The sequence below is a fragment of the Ipomoea triloba genome, chromosome 5, assembly GCF_003576645.1.
Source record: "Ipomoea triloba cultivar NCNSP0323 chromosome 5, ASM357664v1".
NCBI lineage: Eukaryota > Viridiplantae > Streptophyta > Magnoliopsida > Solanales > Convolvulaceae > Ipomoea > Ipomoea triloba.
The window spans coordinates 14881413-14906835 of NC_044920.1; positions in this window are offsets into that span (position 1 = coordinate 14881413).

A 25423-nucleotide genomic window follows, 5' to 3' on the forward strand; every position below is an offset into this window, starting at 1 on the left:
CATTCTGAAAATCTTAAGAGGTGTCTTATTCAAACGTTCAAGTGCTAGTGCTCAATCCGGAATATCATCCTGATATTCAAAATAGCGAGATAACACATATTAGTGTTTGAGAGAGTTACAAAGCTTAAACTGCTACATATCTAGAAGGTGACCGAAGCTGCTCTACATTGAAGCTGATTCAACGATAGCTTGTGGTCAGATTGGAGCTTGTTACATTCAACCGTGACAACCAAAGGTCCTTGCTTTGGATTAAGCAAGAAGAGGCGGAGTAACCTGGCAGCTGTCTAGTGAAGATCCTGAGGCTTGAGGCGGGCTTGGTCATCAAAGCTCAAGTGCTCGAGAGGTGGAGTAAATGGAAGCGGGGAGAAAAACCTGAGGAGAGGCGGAGTAACCTGGGAGCTGTCTTGTGAAGATCCTGAGGCTTGAGGCGGGCTTGGTGATCAAAGCTCAAGTGCTCGATAGGTGGAGTAACAAGAAGCGGGGCGAAAAACCTGAGGCTTGAGGCGGGCTTGGTGATCAAAGCTCAAGTGCTCGATAGGTGGAGTAACAAGAAGCGGGGCGAAAAACCTGAGGCTTGAGGCGGGCTTGGTGATCAAAGCTCAAGTGCTCGATAGGTGGAGTAACAAGAAGCGGGGCGAAAAACCTGAGGCTTGAGGCGGGCTTCGTGATCAAAGCTTAAGCGCTCGATATTGTACTAAAAAGGGAAGTTTTAGTGCAATCCTTCCAGGGAGTTTCTGGAAGAAGAGTGGATGTAGGCCGGTTGGCCGAACCACTTAAAAATCTCTCTCGCATTTACTTTCTGTCTTTATCTCTCGATCTAACTCTCGAACTGCACTGCATATAACGACACCTCTCAAACTAACTCAAACTCGTGCTAACTAAAAGGGGATAACTTTTCCGCTGCGCATAAAACTTTGTCTTCATCTTGTGAAGTATCGGACCTAAACATCCTAAGTCCAATACACACGAGAAGTCGAAAAAGATTTGCAAAATCTTATACAAGTCTATTCACCCCCCCCTCTAGACTTGTACCCCATCCCCTTGGGACCAACATCATATAGCAATGTATCTAGAGATTGTATGAAGAGTAGAGCATATGTGAAAATTTTGCAAATAAGAAGCTTTTTTATTCATCATTCTAGAGAGAGTAGAAAGGAAATGGGTGAGTGTTGTCGAGAGAGAAAGTCTAGAGATAGCCCCAGCCCAAAAGTCCCCTTTACTTGAGTCAAATAGCCTTTATATAGGCCTAAATTATTGACCTTGACTTGATGCATTTTGACCCGAACCGTTTGACCTCGACCCGACTACAGAACGAGGGCAAGGACCATAAAGGAGGTCAAACTAGGGGAATATTTCTTATCAACTACATTTGAAGTAAGAAATATAATTAACATTTTTTAATAAAAAATTATAACATATATGTACTTACCGAACATGTAATCCATTTTGGTTAGCGACTTGGTTTCTTTCCACTTAACATACTTGTTGTCTTCACACACCTATTAACATAAGACATATAAAACATACATAAATACTTAACATCACTATTTTAATAATAACTATTAATTATAATTATAAATTTACATACGTTTCAATTATCTCTTTAATATCCTCACGTGGCTCGCGACCAATGAAATTAAACCAATAGATTTCATTCAATAGAGGACAAATCGCAATGAACATCCAATGCCCACTACAAATAAGAATTTTATTAGTCTATAGTAAATATAATATATAATAAAAGTATATTATATATAAGGTATTATATTTAAAACATAATATAATCAATACTTATCTGAGAACATATGGGGCTAAAAAGCAATTTTTCTTCCCTTATTACATGGTGTCATTTATATACGTTATCCTCTCATCTCTAGATGTTGTAGCCACATTGCATTCACCATGCCATATCCATTTTGTATAATATGGATGAATCCATTACAGATTAGATCATCAAATATGACATCCTCACATAACCTTTTCGGATTACAACACTTCTTACAAGGATAATGATTGACTTAGAAGGTGTACCATGGTCCATGGTATAATAATTGACTACTGTCCTATATTCCATCAATACTATTACTATTATTATAGTTACTAGTTTTACACGTGCATTGCGTGAATGGGTTAATGTCCAATATTTATATTTAAATAAATATTTGAAAGTATATCAATGCAAGATTATATAGGAGAAGTTTATACATAGATAATTGAATGTCAAATTTTTTTATTTAAATATGTAACTCAAAATATATTAGTCCAAGATAATATAAGAAATTCATTACAATTGTCACTAAAATAAATGTTTGCAACTTTGTAAAATCGATAGTCTAAATACTTGGTCTAAAAATGATAGTCTAATTATATACTAGGGAAAATGAGATTTTTAAAAAATTATTACTTATATGTATGGAAGACCACGGTTCGGTTCGAACCTAATTGGACACTATAGCAATTGAACCTAAATAGTATGGATAGTTATGGTTACAATTCATAACCGGAAAAAATAAAATAAAATAATTTCTGAATTTAGACTATTTTAAAAATAAGAAATAAAATTTACAAAAATAAATAAATAAATTTTGAATTGGCGGTTAAAAATCAAAATAAAAACCGAACCGATTTATCAAAATAAGTGTTTGATAATTTTCACTATATATGACTACGGTTCAGTTTTGGTTCACGGTTCAGTTTTGGTTCACAGTTCAACAATTATTTTATTTAATTTTATTTTACTTTTTGGTTATGAATCGTAACCAGAACCGTCCACTATTTCGGTATGATTGCTACAGTGTTCGGTTAGGGTCAAACCGAATTGTGGTCATCCATACATATAAGCAATAATTTGTTGGAGAAGAAAAAAATAAAATATTTATTTTGAAGGGAAAAGATGTCAATCTAACATCACAGGGGGGAAAAACTGTCACTTTAATATCACAGAGGGAGAAAAGTGCTATATACGTATAACTTATGGGAAAAGCGTCATTTTACTTTTGGTTTTGATTTTTCTAAGTATTCTTAATTCTCTTTTGTGTAACATTGTCATTGTCTTCATCTTCACTGTTTGTCCTCTTCCTTTTTGTTGGTAGTGTGATATTTGCAATTGAGTTACAGTTGGTAGCATAGATGACAACGTCATGCAATGAGATTATGATGTAGGAAGCTATGAATTTTCCTTTAGGTGTTCTGCTCGAGGTTCATTTGGTTCAACCGTTATTGTTGAGTGAGTTATTATGGATAAAGAAATCCCTAGTTTAAGAAATAAGATTAGATAAAGTAGTAAAAATTTGAACATTTTAAATATGATGTAGTCCAAAGATATTACAAGATAGTTCCCGCTTCAATTTGTTGGGTTATTTGAATACTTTCTTTATCAACAAATTCCCAAAGTAGTTAATATAATTAGCTTCAAACTATTTTTCTTGTTCATGGTATTAATAAAATACTTGGTAAATAAATATAAAGAGCAAATTACCAAAGTGGTCCCTCGACTATGTTGATTTCACCCATTTGGTCCTACTCATTTTGACTTGGCTAATTCTATCCTTCGACTATCAAAATTTTAACAGTTTTAGTCCTCTGGTCACTTAGTTATAGCTACTTCATCAAATGGAGCCTGAGCTCACCACTACACAATCATCCATAGTTATAGCTACTTCATTTTGAAAACCTCTTTATATAGAGTTTGCTAGAAAGTGTGAGTGGCACTAGAAGTGCTAAAACCTATTTTGATTATAAAACTATTTTGTAAACTATAAATGTAAGTATTTTACGTGGTGGAGTAGGATTTTACTTAGCATTTATCACTAATTCTTTAATTATTTTTCAGGATCTCTAGGTTTTGTGGCTTGTTCCAAGAGCGCGGCGTAGAACTAGTTACCCCTTGGAGTTGACTCTGGTTCAATGGTTTAGTTAGAATTTGATCTAATTGTATTGTAGTTGATTTGTATTATGGATAGTGAGCCTTTGTATTATGGATTGTTGGTTGGAACCTTTGTAGCCTGTGCGTTTGGGCCTAGTGAGTTTGCCCAAGCATGGCATAGAACCCCTTAGTTTAAGTTTTGACTTCGCTTCCGCATTTGTATTCAGTCTTTTAACAAGTAAATCGTCTATTGTGGTTTATTTCTAGCTTTAGAATTTGGGGGTGTTACACTTATAATCGGGGTGGTATGAGTTTCGAGCTCAAAATAAAAAGCAAAGAGATCAAGAAAATCAATGATGACCATACTTATTGAGGAAAAATTCTAGCAATAGGTTTGCTGTCAATGTGGGTGTGAAGGGCATTGGTCCCTATGTGCCACACACCAAAGCATTTGATCGTCGAAGAATGAGTAATCTCAGCTCATCTTACTGATTCTAGTTTGCCTGAAGCAAATACTGTGATAGATAATGATAATTAAATGATGATGTATTGATGAAGAAATGATTGGTGTCATTATAATGTTTAAGTAATGCATGAAAATATATTCACGTTTGATGAGTTAGCTTATGTCTGAAGCATCTAAACATTTAGCTCATGTTTGAAGTTTTCAAGAAGTTAGCTTATGCCTGAAGCCTACGTGGCCGCAATATTCGAAAAGTTATTGCATGGCCGAGAAGTAAACATATACTCCAAAGGTGTTTTTAAGCGCAAAGTTATTTCTGGATGCAAATTATAACAAGTGCAAAGCGATTTTTACTTTGCTAATTTTACTACTCGAATTGACTATTCGAAATTTACTATTCAGAAAGTGACTATTCAAAAAGTTTACTTCTCTAAGCTTACATCTCTAAGCTTACCTCTGTAATCTTAATTCTCGTTTTACTTCTTGAAATTTTACTTTCCAGAACATTGCTTTACGGATGATGTTTACTTCTCAAACTTTATTTTCTAGAAGAAGTTTACTTCTAGGAGTTACTTCTCTTAGTTTGCATGCTTATTTACGGAAATTGCTCTCATGCATGCAATCATGACTCTTGTATGCAATTGACTAGTTGAATTGTTAATTCAAAGTTGAAATTATTATTTGTTCCAAAAACCCTATATCAATCCCGAAAGGATTGCTATATATGTTTTGCGTACTTCATATGTTGCGATACATTTTTAAAGGCTTTAAAGACCCAAATGCCATTATATTATGGGATGAGCTAGTGGATCGTCTTTGGCAAATATTTTTTTTGGTGAGTGAGATTCCTTAAAATGCATATTATATAAAGCATATTTTGTAGAAGAAATTCTTAAACTATGTATTTTCTTGTTGGGGACATCAGATTTATACGCTATCACAATCTGACCTACTGCATATCATAATTATTCCGCCTAGCACCTAGTACATGGTATAAGATCAAACATTTTCCTGTCTGTGCTTTGTTTATAGTGTGCAATCTATTTAATTTTACTATATTACCACCATTGTGTACCTCCAAGGGCTATTAAAACCTCAGTATGCTATTTAAATACTTAGAGCCCATGGTAGAGGATCAATATATAATTAGGTACGCTAACTGCACACTTGATGAAGATCGTTTCACAGCATCAGAGGGAGGTAAAAGCCCAAATTTTAAAGAATGCCGATAAATTTTATGGAATAATTGATGAAAAAGATCTTCAGTATTTAAATCCACATATTTGGTAGACCGAAGTGGAAGTTCAGAAGAAGAAAACCGAAATAGAAGTTCATAAGATATCTAATATGCCAATATACATATACTTGAAGAGTGATGCTAGGTCTCATATATATTCCCTAACTTGGATCGTATGTATTTACCAATGCTCTTTGGCGCTAGAAGCGTGGAGACATGTCAGTATAAAAGACAAGAATCTGCGGAAAGCTAAATCTAGTAGAAAATTTTGTCACTCTTGAAATCGCTTAAAGAAGTATGTCCTGAAGACATTCGTCCAGAAGGCAAAAAACCTAGTAAATTTACAAGTGCACACAAAATCATAATATTGGGGATGCGGAACAACCAGATAAAAATATCTTTCGAAAATGGCTAAAGTCTAGTTGAATTAGAAATTGCCATGAATTTTATATATATGGGAGAAATTTATGAAAATTATTATAATTGTAGACAACACAATTGCATTATAAATTGGTCTCAATATATGAGAATCTAGATCCAGAGCTAGGTAATAGTAGTGCCCTGATTTTTTTATATATAAAGGAGCAGTTAAGGCATATATAGCTCAGCTCACTAAAGTTGTATTCTCTTTATAACATGCACACCATTTAATGTTAACCCTGTAGGTTACAAATGAGGGTTTCTACAAAAGAGAACTACAAACAAATTGGTGGTATGATATAAAGCGAGACTGGTAGCTTAAGTATTTTCGCAGAGACCCTAAATTGATTTTAATAAAATGTACTCTCCCACAACATATGACTTTCGTTCCGCTAATTAACATCATTGGCAATGAATTGTAAATTTAGATATGTAATTGATGAATGTCATGACCGCAAACTTATGGGTCATTAGATGCTAATATTTATTCGTAAATCCCCGATGGATTCAACACTTCTGAAATGGGGAAAGTGAAAAATTGCAATGTGTATCATTAAACTACTAAAGTCTTTGTATGACTTGAATATTATTGACTGAGTGTTTTCCTCCTGAAGAAGGAATATGCAAATAATATGTACCATTATGTGTTCATTAAAGAATTGCTAATGGAGTTATTTATTTATCATCTCAGTCGATATTGATGGCTTAAATGCTATTGAAACACATATAGAGCTTGGTGACATTAGCTCATGCCTATAGACGGGTTTTTTTTTTTTTAAATAAAAGACTTGGGAAACCCGAGTATTGTCTCGACTTGAAGATCAAGCTTCTCTTTGAAGAAGTTTTATACACCAGTTAGCCTACTTGAAAAAGTCTTGAAGATGTTTTATATGGATAAGTATCATTTACTTATCACACTAACGGTTTTCCAATAATCCCTTAAAGTAGATTAGGGACCATTTAGACTCGAAGATGATAATGAGGATATTTTGGGACTAGAAGTCCATTACGTTGTTGCAATTGGAGCACTATTATAGAACTAGAAGTTTCATAGTCGCATCAGGTCTGATATTGAATTTGCAATTAAATTGCTAGCAACATTTAGTGGTTCCCCTACAATGAATTATTGGAATGGTGTTTAACATATCCTCCAGCATCTTCGAGGTATAAAGATTCTTATTTATGTGAGAAACCAATATGTGGTTTTGGTGGGCTACTTGGGTACTGGCTCTTTTATTTGATCCCCATGATGTCAAGTTCCAAACTGGTTATGCTATGTTTTTACCCCCAATGTCCCATATGAGGAAAAATAAAGATCGTGTTGCACAAGCAAGTAGTAAGTTTGTTAAAGGGAACCATACAAAACATATTGCACATAAGGCCTTCTATCCACATGAACTCCAGAAGAGTAATAAAATTCTTGTTGAGAAAGTTCGCCCCAATGAACAATCTAGCATATATGTTCACTAAGGGTGTGTTTGGTAACCCGTAAAATGGCTTCCGGAAAATGTTTTCGGAGTTTTCGGTGTTTGGCAACGTCCGGAAAATTGGTCAACGGAAAATGTTTTTCGTTGACCAAGGAAAATCAGTTCATTTTTACAGAAAATGACTTACGGAATGTTTTTACGTAAGTCATTTTCCGAGATCACCAAAATGACCGTTTCGCATGTTCTCGGTCAAAATCAAGCCATATCACCCATGACCGTGGACCAAGTAGGTGGGAAAACCGCCGGAAACCTGTGCTACTTTTTTTTTTAATTCTATTTTTTAATAAATAACATTATTTTAATATTATTATAATTTTTTGTATTTTAAATAAAATAATTACAATTTTTAATTATACAATTCTATCCATTTTTCAGAAAATGAACCAAACACATAAAGACAGTTTTCCATAATACATCCAAACACTAGAAATGAAATTGTTTTCCGGAAAATGACTCATTTTCCAGAAGTCATTTTCCTGCTTTCCAAATGGACCCTAAGTCTCTGTCTACATTCACTTTTGAATAATTTATTCATAACATTGGGATGTGTAGGCTTGGAAGATTGTTGTTTTCAGGGGGGCAAATAGACTTGGAAGATTGTTATCTTCTGGGGAGAGACAACACCAAGTTGTGCTAGAATGGACAATCTAGAGGATTTATGAAATCCTGAAGATTATGCTCCGTAAGTATATGATTGTACTCTTTTTCCTTAGCTAAGGTTTTTTCTAGTGGGTTTTCTTAGACTAAGGTTTTTAATGAGGCAACCGATATAGGTGCGCTTGAATGGATGGTTCTAAAGACTCTTGAAATCTTAAAAATTATGCTCGGAAAGCTTATGGTTGTACTCTTTTTCCTTAGCTAAGTTTTTATTCCATTGGGTTTTCTTAGACTAAGGTTTTTAATGAGGCAACCGGTGCAACACATGGTTTGACATACTTCGTGTACTCTTTTCCTCGTCTAAGTTTTTCCCACTGGTTTTTCTAACGCGATTTTTAACAAGGCATGAGTATAGTTTGATAATGGCCAAGGGGGAGTGTTATAAATATTATTATTATGGCCATTATCACAAGATCTTTCATTTGACTTATATTTATTCCATTATTTATGTTGAAGGATATGAAGAGTTGTATGGATGTATATATATTCATATCGAAGGCTTAATGAAGTGAGGAGGTTGAATTCTTGAGTTGTATATCTTGTGTTCTACTTTTCTCTCTATTATTCCATTCCGTTTTGCAATCTTGTTCATATGTATAATCGAAACGTTACCGTACAATAATCCCGGTAGACTAGGCTAACGAAAGGCCAAATTACAACAATGTGTTATTTTTTTATTGCTTTAAATTTGATAGAATAGAACCACCTAATGAACTTAGGTTATGCTTCGAACACTAAGCAAAAGAAAATCAACAATCAAACAAATAAATGTCAAGGAATGGTTAAAGTAGGGCCTTGAATCAAACCACTCTTGCCTATTGTTACTAGGTGATGGCCTTTGGGCTTAAAAATTATAGGGCCACATTCCACCCAAATGGTGGTAGAGGTATTCAAGGACTTCTTGGACAACATTATAGAGACACATGTAGATGATATGCTAGTTAGCTAGGGAGGCTTAGTGTCACCCTGAGTACTTGACTAGATGCTTCGAGGTAACGAAGCAAAAACGTACTCATGAACCCAAATAGATGCCCTTTCATGAGAAGGGGAGAAAATTTTTCGAATTCATGATCACATAGAGGGGGATAGAGGTGAACTCTAAAAAGGCCATGTGATCCTAGACATGCAACCTCTGACATCACTCAAGGACATTCAAAGATTGAACAATGGACTAGCAGCATTGAATCGTTTCATATCCAAGTTGGTCGAGCACTCACTTCTCTCTTTTTTTATTTTTTTCAAGTGATGCAGTAGAGATAAGGTTTCACTTAGACAACCAAGTAGTTTCAAGAAGCTTTCAATCATTTCAAAGCTTACTTGAGCTCTATACTAGTTTTATTGAAACGGGAGAAAGAGAATACCCTATATATATATATATATATATATATATATATATATATATATATCGTGTTCAGGTGCAGGCCGCCCAGGAGAGATTTGCGGACAAATCGCAGCGCGCCACGTGTCTATGATGTAGTTGCACCTAATGTTATAACTAGGTGCAACCAGTGTTAGGAACACATTGTAATAGGTTTTGATGATACCAAATGTAATGTTCAATCCCCTAAGTCTCGATAGATAGGAAATACATGTAAGTTCGACAAGTAAACTAAAAGCGAGAATACAACCGGGTAATTAAGCTCAAGTCGGAAAATATTCAAGCTAAAGGTAAACTTGCTTGAACATCTTAGAAGTTTCGTGTTGAAAACTTATAGATAGATCAAAAGAAGGCACTAGACATCACTGGAGGAATAAGGGTCTGCGAGACATCAACTAAGTCTCGAGACATAAGCATAGTTCGAGAGATGGAATCTCTCGAGACATCAGTCCAGTTCGAGACATGGGATCGAGACATCAAGTAGTCGAGACATCAACTTTGGTCTCGATAAACTGGCACTTCTCCAATGAACTGAATGGCAGTTAACACGCATAGATGAAGTAATTGTAACCCCTCGCCTATTCCAATGAGTCTAGGAAATAAGCTGCGATTATACGTGCCGGTCACGAACCGTAAAATTTTTAGGAACTAGTATTCGGACCCGTTTGTCCTAGGAAATGGATTTTTAGACACCATACTATTATTCTTGAATTTCCTATTTAATTAGATTAGCCCATAGCAGCGAAAATTTATTTTGATCGTACATCGCTAAATTTCGCGGTGTACCGAACCTAGCCCAATTTTGAGGGTTAGTCTGGAATAAATTTTTAGTTTCGGAAATTATTCTATCTGGATTATTTTCCACCGAAACTTAATCTGTTTGGACCCCAACTGATAAGTTGTGGAGATATTTTATTATTTTATTATTTTTTTCTTAATCTTATCCCATAAGCCATCAAGTGTGATCAAAATATAAAAGCCAATTTATTCCATTTCCCTTGTGTTTTGCCGAAATGAGAGAGAGAAAGGGAGAGAGGGATTCTTCATCTTCTTCCTCCTTGAAGCTTCAAATTCCATAGCCAAAATCCTTCTCAAGTGTCAATTTTGTTCGGTAAGACTTCGATTTTATTCGGTAAAAAGCTTTATAATCCTTCCTAGAGAATGAATCTAAGTTAAGATTTCTTGTATGTTGTGTTATGTTGTTGGTGGAATCATAGGGTTTTAAGGTGAAATTGGGGAAATCAACTCCAAAAGCCTTCTACGAGAACTAGTAACCCGGTTGAGGTAAGGAATTCCCTTAAGTTGGAATTAGTCACTTGAATTTGGATAATTGATTCTTTGTTGGAAATATGGTGTTTTTTGAGCTTTGGAAATATTTTTATACATGTTCATAGCTTGGATATGCATGTATATGTTATATTTATGTTCATATGAGCTTATACTTGTGAGAATAGTGAAAGGAAATCAGGATAGATTCTGGCAGTAACTTCCGAGATTTATTGGGAAATATTGGTAAGGTATTTTAATCCTATTTTTTTAGACATGTAGTTCTATAAGTGTAGAACCCGCATATAAAATTTCATAATGATCGGAGTAGTGGAAGTATGGTTTTCGAATTTTTCTCCAAAACTGGTCCAGAGAGAAAAAAATTCCGGACAGCACACTGCCAAGGGCAAAGATGGAATTTTCTGTGTTTATTCGCGGACCAAAATGACCAAAACGTTTTATGGACATCAAGTACTATAAGTTGGGATTCTACCATAAAAATTTCAAGTGAAAAAGAGTTCGGGAACTATTTTTACCGGCTCAATCCTTCGGACTGCGCCAAGCTGAATTTTCTGAATTATGCTTAGTATGATTATGGATGTGTTAATGATAATTGTGAGGTAGTTAGTGAGTTAATGGTGATAAAGTTAGGTAAAGATATTATTATGATGTGTATTGAGGAAATTGTCATATGGAAATGTTGAGATAAAGGTTGTATATGGTGAATCTTGAGAAAGTAGTTGTTGGATGTTTTTGGGTTATGGTTAGGCAATGACCTTACCTATTAGAATTTATATATATTTGGATGTACGATATCCTCAAGTTATGATCTAATGGTGTTGATCATAGTGGAAGTTGTTGAGGACGATAGTTAAGGATGTTGGTTGATTTTAAGTGTGAGATGGACATATGAAGCGTATCCAAAAATGCTTATGAAAACTTACGTTGAAAAACGTATGCTATTTTGATATAAAGGTTGTCAAAACCTTATTGTTTGAGAAAATGATGTTTGAAAATCCTTCAGGGGCTAAAGAGGTAGCCGATTTCAAATATTGGACTCATTGGTGAAATATGTCCAAAAGAAATGATTTGAGTAAGAAAAATTGAAGGAAGAATCATGTTTTCAAAACCGTAGTTTCTAAAGTAAGTTGAGGAGGACCTTGATTGACCCACGGGTGGCTTTAAGTGCCCTTGCCCAGTGGTCGTTATATTATATTGTTAGAGCGAAGTCTATTCGCCGTTATATCGTCATGTTGGGATAAGGAGAGGTGCCCACGGGAAGGCTTGAGTGCCACGGCCCGGGGTTGGGATAAGGGAGGAACCTACGGGAGGGCTGGAGTGCCATGGCCCGAGGTTGTAGGCCTCACTCTTACTATATGAAACTAAGGAAGTTTTAAAAATGAGTAAAGAGTTACTCTGTAACGTCTTTGAGAAAGAAATGATTTTGTCTTACGAGACGAGTGGATTTTGATTCACTGAACGATATACTATTTTCCAAATGATTATGTTTTCAAACCTTTCTCTACTTCTGAGTGACATCGGATTTCCTTACTTAGCCGTCGCGCTAACTGCACTTCAATGTGTTTCTTATCAGTCGCAGATTAGTGTGGGCCCCTGTAGCCGATGAGCTCGGAATAGAAGGGAAGTACATGTTGAGGTCTACTCTTTGATGTAGACAGGGATTGTTATTAATGTTGTAAGTTTAGCCTGTGCACTTAGAGTGGAGTTTGTCAAAGAGGTGATAGAATTCACTCTAGGTGTGGCGGTAGCACCCGGTTTTCTGTTGATATGATGTAAGCTTCCGCAGCGTTTTATTACGGATTTTGTAATAAATGTAAGAGTTGAAAATTGGGGTGTTACAGTAATCTAAGTTTGGAGAAGAAGAATATCATGGACGTAAAATATTAAGGAAGTGCTGACAGAGTATTACGGGAACATAGAACAGCCAGAAGTGGATGCCACGTCAGAACTCCACAACAAACGGATAGAAGATGCACTAATCAAAGGTCGGTCTTATTCCCTAAAACGAGGATCAATGGGAATATAAAAAGAGTAACTTTTACCAAAAGAAGTAAGTGGCGCATGGACTCAAGATAGTGGAATATGGGATATTCACTACAAGACAAAAGGTTCAAGTTACAAGACCACCACTCCATGAAACATGCTAAAAATATGCAAGTCCCATGATCAGCATGGGAGACAGATTTCAAACGGAATAATTTCCCCTCCAACGGAATTATTCCTCAACTCTCATATATAAGGACGTGAAGACACAAGTTCAAAACAGAGTTCGAGAATTCTAAGCTATCATAAGAGGTGTCTGATTCAAACGTTCAAAGTGCAAGAGCCTAATCTGGAATATCATCCTTGATATTCACAAGTGCGAGAAAACACATCTTAGTGTTTTGAGAGAGTTACAAAGCTTCAACTACTATACATCTAGAAGGTGACCAAAGCTGCTCTACAAGGAAGATCATTCAATGAAAGCTTTTAGTCAGATTGGAGATTGTTACATTCAACCTGTGACAACCGGAACAACCTTGCTTTGGGAAGGCAAGAAGAGGCGGAGTAACCTGGGAGCTGTCTTGTGAAGATCCTGAGGCTTGAGGCGGGCTTGGTGATCAAAGCTCAAGTGCTCGAGAGGTGGAGTAACAAGAAGCGGGGCGAAAAACCTGAGGCTTGAGGCGGGCTTCGTGATCAAAGCTCAAGCGCTCGATATTGTACTAAACAGGGAAGTTTTAGTGCAATCCTTCTAGGGAGTTTCTAGAAGAAGAGNCCCCCCCCCCTCTAGACTTGTACCCCATCCCCTTGGGACCAACAATTGGTATCAGAGCAAGTTCTCTGATCGATATAAACCTTTGTTTATATTGCCTAGAGATCCTTCTTTGAAAAATCTTTTAAAAAGTTTTCGAAGCACGAGATAATTTTCAATATGGACAGCATGTTGTCGAGACATCTTCTTTTTTATCTTAGCAGGTTTGACGACTGGAAAACACGCATGCTTGCGTATCTATCAGCCCTCCATGATGAGATGGCCGAGGTTATATCAACTGGACCAGTCAAAATCCTGATGGTCAATACTGCCGCAGAACAAACAAAGGACACACCAAAGTACATCCCAAAACCTAGGGAAGAATGGACGAGTGATGATAGGAAGAGAAACAACCTTGAAAACATTGCCAAGGATATCCTCTTCAGGGCAATAGATGAAACCATCTTCCCACGAGTAAGAAAATGCACCACTGCAAAAGAGGTATGGGACACTTTAATGTTGATTGGTGAAGGTGACGAACAGGAAAAGGAGAACAAGTTAATTGTGGCGGTGAAGAAGTTCGAGGACTTCAAGATGAAGCCAGAAGAGAGCATCGACAGCATGGAATCTAGGATCATGAAGCTATCAACCGAGATTAGTGATCTCAAGAAGGAGATCCCACAAAAGGAGCTAAACCTGAAGGTCTTACGAGGCCTTACCAAGGAGTGGGAGATGAAGGTGATCACAATGCGCGATCACAGGGATTTGAAGAACACCACAACCGACCAACTATTTAGAGATCTCAAAGCCTTCGAATTTGAGATGTTCCCGAGAGATGAGGACGTGGTGGACAGACGGAATGTGGCACTAGTTGCTGATCAACCAACCACATCCTCAAGGTCAGATCTTAATCCCACAAATCTTTTATCTGACGAACAATTTGCTCTTTTTATGAGAAAATTCAGGAAATTCATGAAGAAGACACCGGAGAGCAATACAAGTTCACCTTCCTCCTCAAGAAGGAAAAATGAAAGATACATATCCAGGAGAACGGAGGAAGAAAATCAAGGTCTATGCTACAACTGCAGGAGACCGGGGTATTTCAAGATCGAATGTCCTTATCCACCGGTAAACAAGCATCAAGGCCAAGAAGGAAAGGATTCCATAAGGAAAGAGGAATCCAGGGAGAAGCCAGCACAAGGAGGCTTCAAAAGTTCATCAAAGACACATTCGCGCAGGAAGGCGCTTGTGGCTGAGGAACTTGAGAAGGCAATCGAGGAGTCCGAGACATCAAGCTCCAGCGAGAATAGCAGCAGCTCAGAGGATGAGAGGGGGCTCATCTGTCTATATACTACAGAAGAGGAGGATCAATGCTTAATGGCTATTAACAATGAGGTAACCTCTACTTCTACATCTCGCTGCTCTATCTCTGCTTCTCAATGCTCTTCTTTTAGAAGCGATGAGGATCCCTTTGAGACCATGGAATTACTTAAGAGGGATCTCAGCATCGCTAATAGCACTCAAGCTAAAGTAATGGAAGAAAACAGCAGACTAATTGTTGAAAGAGAGATGCTTAAGAATGTCTCGAAAGAGAATTCAGAGCTAACTCTTAAAGTAAGCAACTTAGAAGCTGAGATCATCCAACTTAAGGAAGAGTGCAAAGCTCGAGAGACTAGAGAGCTTAATCTTAGAAAGGTTATTGCATCATATACTAATTCCTCCAAAGCTGTGGAGAAAATGGTTAATGATCATAGACCTACAAATGATAGAACCGGACTAGGGTTCCGTCAGAACTGTCTCTCGAGAGATAAGCAGACCAACGTGTTGGTCCCAAGGGGATGGGGTACAAGTCTAGAGGGGGGGGGGTGAATAGACTTGTATAAGATTTTGCAAATCTTTTCAACCTCTCGTGTGTATTGAACTTAGGATGTTTAGGTTTGATACCTCACGAGGTGAAGACAAAGTTTTATGCGCAGCGGAAATGTTATCCCCTTTTAGTTAGCACGAGTTTAAGTTAGTTCGAGAAGTGCGTTTATATGCAGTGCAATCGAGAGGTTAGCGAGAGATAAAAGCAGTAAGTAAATGAAAGAGAGATTTTTAAGTGGTTCGGCCAACCCGCATACGTCCACTCTTCTTCCAGAAACTCCCTGGAAGGATTGCACTAAAAACTTCCCTTTTTAGTACAATATCGAGCGCTTGAGCTTTGATCACGAAGCCCGCCTCAAGCCTCAGGTTTTTCGCCCCGCTTCTTGTTACTCCACCTCTCGAGCACTTGACCTTTGATCACCAAGCCTCAGGTTTCTTTCACTCGGACAGCTGCCAGGTTACTCCACCTCTCTTGCTTAATCCAAAGCAAGGTGTTTTTGGTTGTCACAGTTGAATGTAACAGGCTCCAATCTGACCACAAGCTATCGTTGAATCAACTTCGATGTAGAGCAGCTTCGGTCACCTTCTAGATGTATAACAGTTTAAGCTTTGTAACTCTCTTAAACACTAAGATGTGTTTTCTCGCTGTTTTGAATATCAGGATGATATTCCAAACTTAAGTACTTGCACTTGAACGTTTTAGACGGACACTTCTTAAGAATTTCGAACCTTATTTTTTTTTGTGTCTTCACATCCTTATATATGAGAGTAGAGGAATAATTCCGTTGGAGGGAAAATTATTCCGTTTGAAATTTGTTTCCCATGCTGATCATGGGTCTTGCATATTTTCAGCATATTTTATGGAGTGGTTGTCTTGTAACTTGAACCTCTTTGTCTTGTAGTGAATATTCCATAGTTCACTTTCTTGAGTCCATGCTCCACTTTCGTCTCTTGGTAAAAGTTACTCTTTTTATATTCCCATTATTCATTGTTTGTAGGGAATCAGACCACTTCAGCATTGGTGCACCTTTTGACCGTTTGGGGTGGAAATCTGACGTGTCATCCATTTCCGCCCATTTTGAAATATTCTCGTTCGTCACCTCTTCATTATTCTATCTCCATTATATTCTTCTTTTCCAAACTTTAAGTATGCTTCCTGACCGTCATTCAGCTTTGTTGGAGAATTGTTAGTGTATCGAGACCAAGGTTGATATCTTGATTGCTTGATGTATCGTACTCAAATATTGAGAGGTCTATCTCTCGAACTGTGTTTATGTCTCGAACTAGATAGCTGTATCGAGAGGTCCTACCTCTCGAACTCTGCTTATGTCTCGAGACTTAGTTGATGTCTCGCAGACCCTTATTCCTCCAGAGTTGTCCCATGCTTTCTTCTGATCTGTCTATATGATTACAACACGAGACTTCTAAGATGTTCAAACAGGTTTACCTTAAGCTTAAATATTTTCCGAGTTGAGCTCAAGTTACCCGGTTGTATTTTCGCTCTTGGTTTACTTGTCGAACTTACAGCGTTTTGCCTATGCATCGAGACTTGGGGATTTCTACTTAACAGTTGGTATCATCAAAACCTATTACATGATGTTCCTAACACAACGGTTTCGGAACTTCAAGTAATAGAAGATCTCAACCCAAACCGAATAAGGGTCATAAAGGACCAACAGAAAAGGCCAGAGTAGCTATACACAAACCGTCCCTATACACCAGAAATGGAAAGTATAGGAAAGCTACAAAGAATGGTCAGGTTACTAATTTCGAGAGATCACCTAGCTATCTCTCGCAAGGCCATTTCGAGTACAAGAGAAGCTATATTCCATATAATGCGCCTCAAGGCAAATATGGAAGGTCTGAGATCCATAGAGATAGGAACTCATGAATGGAGGAAGGCAGACACTACCCATCCGATGAGGATTGGTCACAAGATTATGAACCGTAGAATAAACCTCAGTTTCAACAGTACCACGTAACCAAACAGGCTATGAAGGGCATGGTGCGTAAGTTCGAGGTCAGGCCTCAACCTAAGCTGATCTATGCACCTAAGAGGCCCAGAGTCTTTGCTAGCATTCCTTATGATTATCAATGGATGCCTAGGCCTGGAATAATGGGCCCGAGATATAAATGGATGCCTAAACTCACTAACCAATCAGGACCCAAAGTTTGGGTACCTAAATCTGCTTGATTTGCATGCAGGACACCAGGGACGTATGGTTCATTGACAGTGGATGTTCGAGACATATGACGGGAAATCTAACGCTACTAGAGAANCCTCAGGATCTTCACAAGACAGCTCCCAGGTTACTCCGCCTCTCCAAGGTCTTTCTCCCCGCTTCCAGCTACTCCACCTCTCGAGCACTTGACCTTTGATCACCAAGCCTCAGGTTTCTTTCACTCGGACAGCTGCCAGGTTACTCCACCTCTCTTGCTTAATCCAAAGCAAGGTGTTTTTGGTTGTCACAGTTGAATGTAACAGGCTCCAATCTGACCACAAGCTATCGTTGAATCAACTTCGATGTAGAGCAGCTTCGGTCACCTTCTAGATGTATAACAGTTTAAGCTTTGTAACTCTCTTAAACACTAAGATGTGTTTTCTCGCTGTTTTGAATATCAGGATGATATTCCAAACTTAAGTACTTGCACTTGAACGTTTTAGACGGACACTTCTTAAGAATTTCGAACCTTATTTTTTTTTGTGTCTTCACATCCTTATATATGAGAGTAGAGGAATAATTCCGTTGGAGGGAAAATTATTCCGTTTGAAATTTGTTTCCCATGCTGATCATGGGTCTTGCATATTTTCAGCATATTTTATGGAGTGGTTGTCTTGTAACTTGAACCTCTTTGTCTTGTAGTGAATATTCCATAGTTCACTTTCTTGAGTCCATGCTCCACTTTCGTCTCTTGGTAAAAGTTACTCTTTTTATATTCCCATTATTCATTGTTTGTAGGGAATCAGACCACTTCAGCATTGGTGCACCTTTTGACCGTTTGGGGTGGAAATCTGACGTGTCATCCATTTCCGCCCATTTTGAAATATTCTCGTTCGTCACCTCTTCATTATTCTATCTCCATTATATTCTTCTTTTCCAAACTTTAAGTATGCTTCCTGACCGTCATTCAGCTTTGTTGGAGAATTGTTAGTGTATCGAGACCAAGGTTGATATCTTGATTGCTTGATGTATCGTACTCAAATATTGAGAGGTCTATCTCTCGAACTGTGTTTATGTCTCGAACTAGATAGCTGTATCGAGAGGTCCTACCTCTCGAACTCTGCTTATGTCTCGAGACTTAGTTGATGTCTCGCAGACCCTTATTCCTCCAGAGTTGTCCCATGCTTTCTTCTGATCTGTCTATATGATTACAACACGAGACTTCTAAGATGTTCAAACAGGTTTACCTTAAGCTTAAATATTTTCCGAGTTGAGCTCAAGTTACCCGGTTGTATTTTCGCTCTTGGTTTACTTGTCGAACTTACAGCGTTTTGCCTATGCATCGAGACTTGGGGATTTCTACTTAACAGTTGGTATCATCAAAACCTATTACATGATGTTCCTAACACAACGGTTTCGGAACTTCAAGTAATAGAAGATCTCAACCCAAACCGAATAAGGGTCATAAAGGACCAACAGAAAAGGCCAGAGTAGCTATACACAAACCGTCCCTATACACCAGAAATGGAAAGTATAGGAAAGCTACAAAGAATGGTCAGGTTACTAATTTCGAGAGATCACCTAGCTATCTCTCGCAAGGCCATTTCGAGTACAAGAGAAGCTATATTCCATATAATGCGCCTCAAGGCAAATATGGAAGGTCTGAGATCCATAGAGATAGGAACTCATGAATGGAGGAAGGCAGACACTACCCATCCGATGAGGATTGGTCACAAGATTATGAACCGTAGAATAAACCTCAGTTTCAACAGTACCACGTAACCAAACAGGCTATGAAGGGCATGGTGCGTAAGTTCGAGGTCAGGCCTCAACCTAAGCTGATCTATGCACCTAAGAGGCCCAGAGTCTTTGCTAGCATTCCTTATGATTATCAATGGATGCCTAGGCCTGGAATAATGGGCCCGAGATATAAATGGATGCCTAAACTCACTAACCAATCAGGACCCAAAGTTTGGGTACCTAAATCTGCTTGATTTGCATGCAGGACACCAGGGACGTATGGTTCATTGACAGTGGATGTTCGAGACATATGACGGGAAATCTAACGCTACTAGAGAACATCCATCCTATTGAAGGTCCCTTGGTGACATTTGGAGACAACGAGAAGAAAGGACGCACTAAAGCTGTTGGTGAGATCCATAAGAATGAGTTGGTGATCAAAGAGGTATCCTACGTTGAAGGACTTAAGTTCAACCTCCTTAGCACATGCCAATTCTGTGACAAGGGCTATAAAGTTATCTTCACCAAAGACAAGTGCCAGATTATACAAGAGGAATCTCTCGAAGTCGTCCTAGAAGCAGCAAGGAAAGGAAACATGTACATAGTGGATTGGAGATCTACCAAACCATCCCTATGTATGCTAGCAAGGAGCAAAGAGGACTTATGCTGGGATTGGCACAGTAAGCTTAGTCATCTAAACTTCAAAACTATCAACAAGCTTACTAAGAAGAACCTTGTGGAAGGACTGCCCAAAGTTACTCGAAAGGACAAGATTTGCGAGGCATGTCAACGTTGCAAACAGATCAAATCCTCTTTCAGAACCAAGGCCGAGACATCATCTACTAGACCATTAAGTCTTCTTCATATGGACTTATTTGGCCCGGTGGATCCACCCAGCATGAGAGGAAGAAAGTATACTCTTGCGGTGGATCCACCCAGCATGAGAGGAAGAAAGTATACTCTTGTGGTGGATCCACCCAGCATGAGAGGAAGAAAGTATACTCTTGTGATAGTAGATGACTACACAAGATTCACCTGGACCGTGTTCTTAACCAAGAAAAGCGAGACAAAAGTTGCCCTACCAAACCTTTTGAAGCAAGTTCAAGTTCAAAAGGATGTCTCGATACTCAAAATTCGGTCAGATCAGGGAGGAGAGTCCGTTAACCAAGTAATCGAGAGCTACTGCAACGAGAACGGGATTCATCATCAGTTGTCAGCTGCTCGAACACCTCAACAGAACGGGGTTGCTGAAAGGAGGAACAGAACTCTCAAGGAAGCTGCAAGGACCATGCTCTCACAAGCTAATATATCTTAGGGATTTTGGGCTGAAGCAGTCAACACGGCATGCTACACCCAAAATCGGTCCTTAATCGTGAAAGGGGCTGGAAAGACTCCTTATGAGTTGTGGAACGGGAGAAAATCGAATGTAAGCTACTTCCACACATTCGGATGCAAATGTTTTATTCACAACAATGGAAAGACTCAGTTAAAGGCTTTTGACGAAAAGGCAGACGATGGAGTATTTTTGGGATACTCATCGACAAGTAAAGCATTCAGAGTCTTCAACAAGCGGAGATTGGTGGTTGAAGAATCCATACATGTCTCTTTTAATGATAGAGCTTCGACAGATCAACCATCAAAGTCAATAGAAGTAGGTGAAAACTCTAAGGAAGTTCAACCGGAAACGATCGAGAGATCAGACTTACCTCTCGATGGGAAGCAGTCGATAGTTCGAGACGTAGCAGAACTCCAGTCAGAATCAGATAATGAAGACACTACAAAGAAGAATGCTACTGTAATACCCCTTATTTTATTAACACTATTATTTTATCATAAGGTATTGACATACATGAGTTATGATCTCCCGATACTTCAAAAGGATTTTTATAAGTGAGTATAGTTGTTATTAAGCTGCGAACCTACGTACCGGTCACGAACCGTAAAATTTTTAAGGACGAATTTTCAGCTCGGATTTCCTAGGAAATGGATTATTAGGCACCATACTATTAAGCTTGAATTTCCTATTCAATTAAATTATCCCGTAGCAGTGGAAATTTATTGTGATCGTAGCATCGCTATATTTCGCGGTGTACCGAACCTAGCCCAATTTTGAGGTTTAGTCTGGAATAAATTTTTGGTTTCAAAATTCTTCCTATTTAAATTATTTTCCATCGAAACTTTATCTGTTTGGACCACAACTGATAAGTTGGAAGATTTTTATTTTTGGAACCACAAGATTGTGACAAGTGTCANCCGGTGGATCCACCCAGCATGAGAGGAAGAAAGTATACTCTTGTGATAGTAGATGACTACACAAGATTCACCTGGACCGTGTTCTTAACCAAGAAAAGCGAGACAAAAGTTGCCCTACCAAACCTTTTGAAGCAAGTTCAAGTTCAAAAGGATGTCTCGATACTCAAAATTCGGTCAGATCAGGGAGGAGAGTCCGTTAACCAAGTAATCGAGAGCTACTGCAACGAGAACGGGATTCATCATCAGTTGTCAGCTGCTCGAACACCTCAACAGAACGGGGTTGCTGAAAGGAGGAACAGAACTCTCAAGGAAGCTGCAAGGACCATGCTCTCACAAGCTAATATATCTTAGGGATTTTGGGCTGAAGCAGTCAACACGGCATGCTACACCCAAAATCGGTCCTTAATCGTGAAAGGGGCTGGAAAGACTCCTTATGAGTTGTGGAACGGGAGAAAATCGAATGTAAGCTACTTCCACACATTCGGATGCAAATGTTTTATTCACAACAATGGAAAGACTCAGTTAAAGGCTTTTGACGAAAAGGCAGACGATGGAGTATTTTTGGGATACTCATCGACAAGTAAAGCATTCAGAGTCTTCAACAAGCGGAGATTGGTGGTTGAAGAATCCATACATGTCTCTTTTAATGATAGAGCTTCGACAGATCAACCATCAAAGTCAATAGAAGTAGGTGAAAACTCTAAGGAAGTTCAACCGGAAACGATCGAGAGATCAGACTTACCTCTCGATGGGAAGCAGTCGATAGTTCGAGACGTAGCAGAACTCCAGTCAGAATCAGATAATGAAGACACTACAAAGAAGAATGCTACTGTAATACCCCTTATTTTATTAACACTATTATTTTATCATAAGGTATTGACATACATGAGTTATGATCTCCCGATACTTCAAAAGGATTTTTATAAGTGAGTATAGTTGTTATTAAGCTGCGAACCTACGTACCGGTCACGAACCGTAAAATTTTTAAGGACGAATTTTCAGCTCGGATTTCCTAGGAAATGGATTATTAGGCACCATACTATTAAGCTTGAATTTCCTATTCAATTAAATTATCCCGTAGCAGTGGAAATTTATTGTGATCGTAGCATCGCTATATTTCGCGGTGTACCGAACCTAGCCCAATTTTGAGGTTTAGTCTGGAATAAATTTTTGGTTTCAAAATTCTTCCTATTTAAATTATTTTCCATCGAAACTTTATCTGTTTGGACCACAACTGATAAGTTGGAAGATTTTTATTTTTGGAACCACAAGATTGTGACAAGTGTCACATTAATGACCATGTGGTAATATATGAGTTGGATAAGTCTTCCAAATGGATAAGCATCCCTATATTTTATTATTATTAGTATTATTATTATTATTATATATATATCATATTACGTACATATATATGGGATAAGATATATGAAGAAATTTCATTTCTTCATTCCTATTTCAATTCCGTGAGAGAGAGAGAGAGAGAGAGAGAGAGAGAGAGAGAGGAAAGAGAAAATATATCTCATCTTCATCTTCATCCTTTGTTCAAGAACTCCATAACTCCATAGCTAGCAAGTTCTTCATAGATCTCCAAATATTTGGTAAAACTTTAATTTTATTCGGTTGAAAGCTTTATTCCGCTTCCTAAATCATGAATCTAAGTATAGTTTCTTAATATTTTTTGTTATGATGTTAATTTTGATCTTAGGGTTTTAAGGTGAAATTTGGGGAAAAGACTCAAGATTCATCCTACGGTATTAGTACACTCCCGGAAGGTAAGGAATCCCTTAAGTCAGTTTAGTCACTTGAAATTGGATAATTGATTGTTTGGTTGAAATATGATGAGATCTAAGTAAAATTGTTATGTACATGTGGTATATATAATATATATGTAATTGTATTTTACATAATATATATGTACAAAATGTTGTGTTGGTGAGTTCTCATTAATGGTGTTGTTAAAGTTGTTATGAATATGGATGTTGGCAAATAGATTATGAGATGGTGGTTCTTGGATGATTAATAGCTTATGAGTATATTAACGATGGATTTAAGGGGTACTTAAAGTTTAATGGTGATTTATGGGCAATAATGAATTTTGTTAATTAATGATGGTGGATTAAGGTGATGATTAAGAGTACTTAATGATTAATTATGGTGATTTGGTTCACGTTGAAGCCTAGTGATGAGGATAATGTTGGACTAAGGACTAAAGATTTATGTTAAGTATAGATGGGTAAGTTGTTGAAGGTGAGAAATTGTGGACTAAATATGAGTTATGGGCATCATAAATAAGTAAGGATTACAATATTGATGGGTTAAGACTAATGAGGGTAATTATGCATATGGGTTATGGTTTATTGATTTAAGGTGGAAATCAATTATGAATTATGGTTAAGGGTGGTGATTAGTGATTAAAATGGTGATTAGGAACTATTATTCTTATTAATAAATAAGGAAAGTTATGAAGATTATGAGCTTATAAGGATTATGATTAAAGATTGGATTAATGATGAAATTAAATGAGGATGATGGAATGATGGATAACGTTATTGATGATGGTGATGTCATTATGTTGTTGAGCTAAGATGTTGAATTATAATTATGGTGGTGATATATAATGCTATAATTATGGTACATGAGTTATGAATTGGTGATTATGAATTAATGGTTTAGATTAATGGATAATTATGGATTATGGTTAATAATGGTGTTAATGCTTTCGATGACTTGATAATGATGTTATAATGTTGTTGACTTGTTGTCGATGATGGATTACAAGGTTAGTAGTTACTAATGACAATAATTAATGCTTAAGAGTGATTAAGGTCAATTGTTGGATTATGGGTGACTAAGTATCGATTATGGATGTGCGATATCCTCAAGTTATGATCTAATGATGTTGATCATGATGGAAGTTGTTGATGACGATAATGACAAGGACAACTATCTATTATTAGTTAGTGGTGGAACCATGATTATGGATCACCGACGATGATTGGACTGTAAGATGAACTGAGATGCATGATAAGGAATAAGGTTAAGGATGTTAATATTAATGGTACTATGAATCGATTGATTCATAAATGATTGACTATGGGTTCATACTATTATAATAATAGTATTGGAAATGGATATATGTAGTGTTAGTAGAATGTACAAGTGTATAACTAGCTGGATTGATTTCAAGTATGGGACTTGAATATGAAGTATATCCAAGAATATCCTAGTATTGTATATGATGAAGTATCCGATATCCAAGAATATCCTAGTATTGTATATGATGAAGTATCCGATGAGTGACAATATCCTAGTATTGTATATGATGAAGTATCCGATGAGTGACAAGCTTGTGTCCAGTTATGCTTTCTTCCAATCTTTGCTCGTGCTTGAGCTATACTTGAAAAGCCTTTCGGCAAGTAAAAATGTTTATAAAACTTACGTTGCAGAACGTATGCTATTTTGGTAAATAGGTTGTCAAAACCTTATTTTTGGGGAAAATACCACTTTTTGTAAGTGTGTACTTTACATGAGAGTGATGAGAAAATGATGTTTGAAAAGCCTGCGGGCACTGAAAGTATTTTGAAAATCCTTCAGGGGCTAATGAGGTAGCCAATTTTAAGTATTGGACTCAATTGTGAAATATGTCCAAAAGAAATGATTTAAGACAGAAAAACTGAAGGAAGGATCATGTTTTCAAACCCTTAGTTTCTGGAATAAGGTGGGGACCTACGGGAAGGCTTAAATGCCACGGCCCGGGGTTGGAATAAGGGTGGACCTACGGGAGGGCTGGAGTGCCATGGCCAGAGGTTGGGATAAGGAGACCTACGGGAAGGCTGGAAATGCCACGGCCCGAGGTTTGTATGATCAATTCATACTG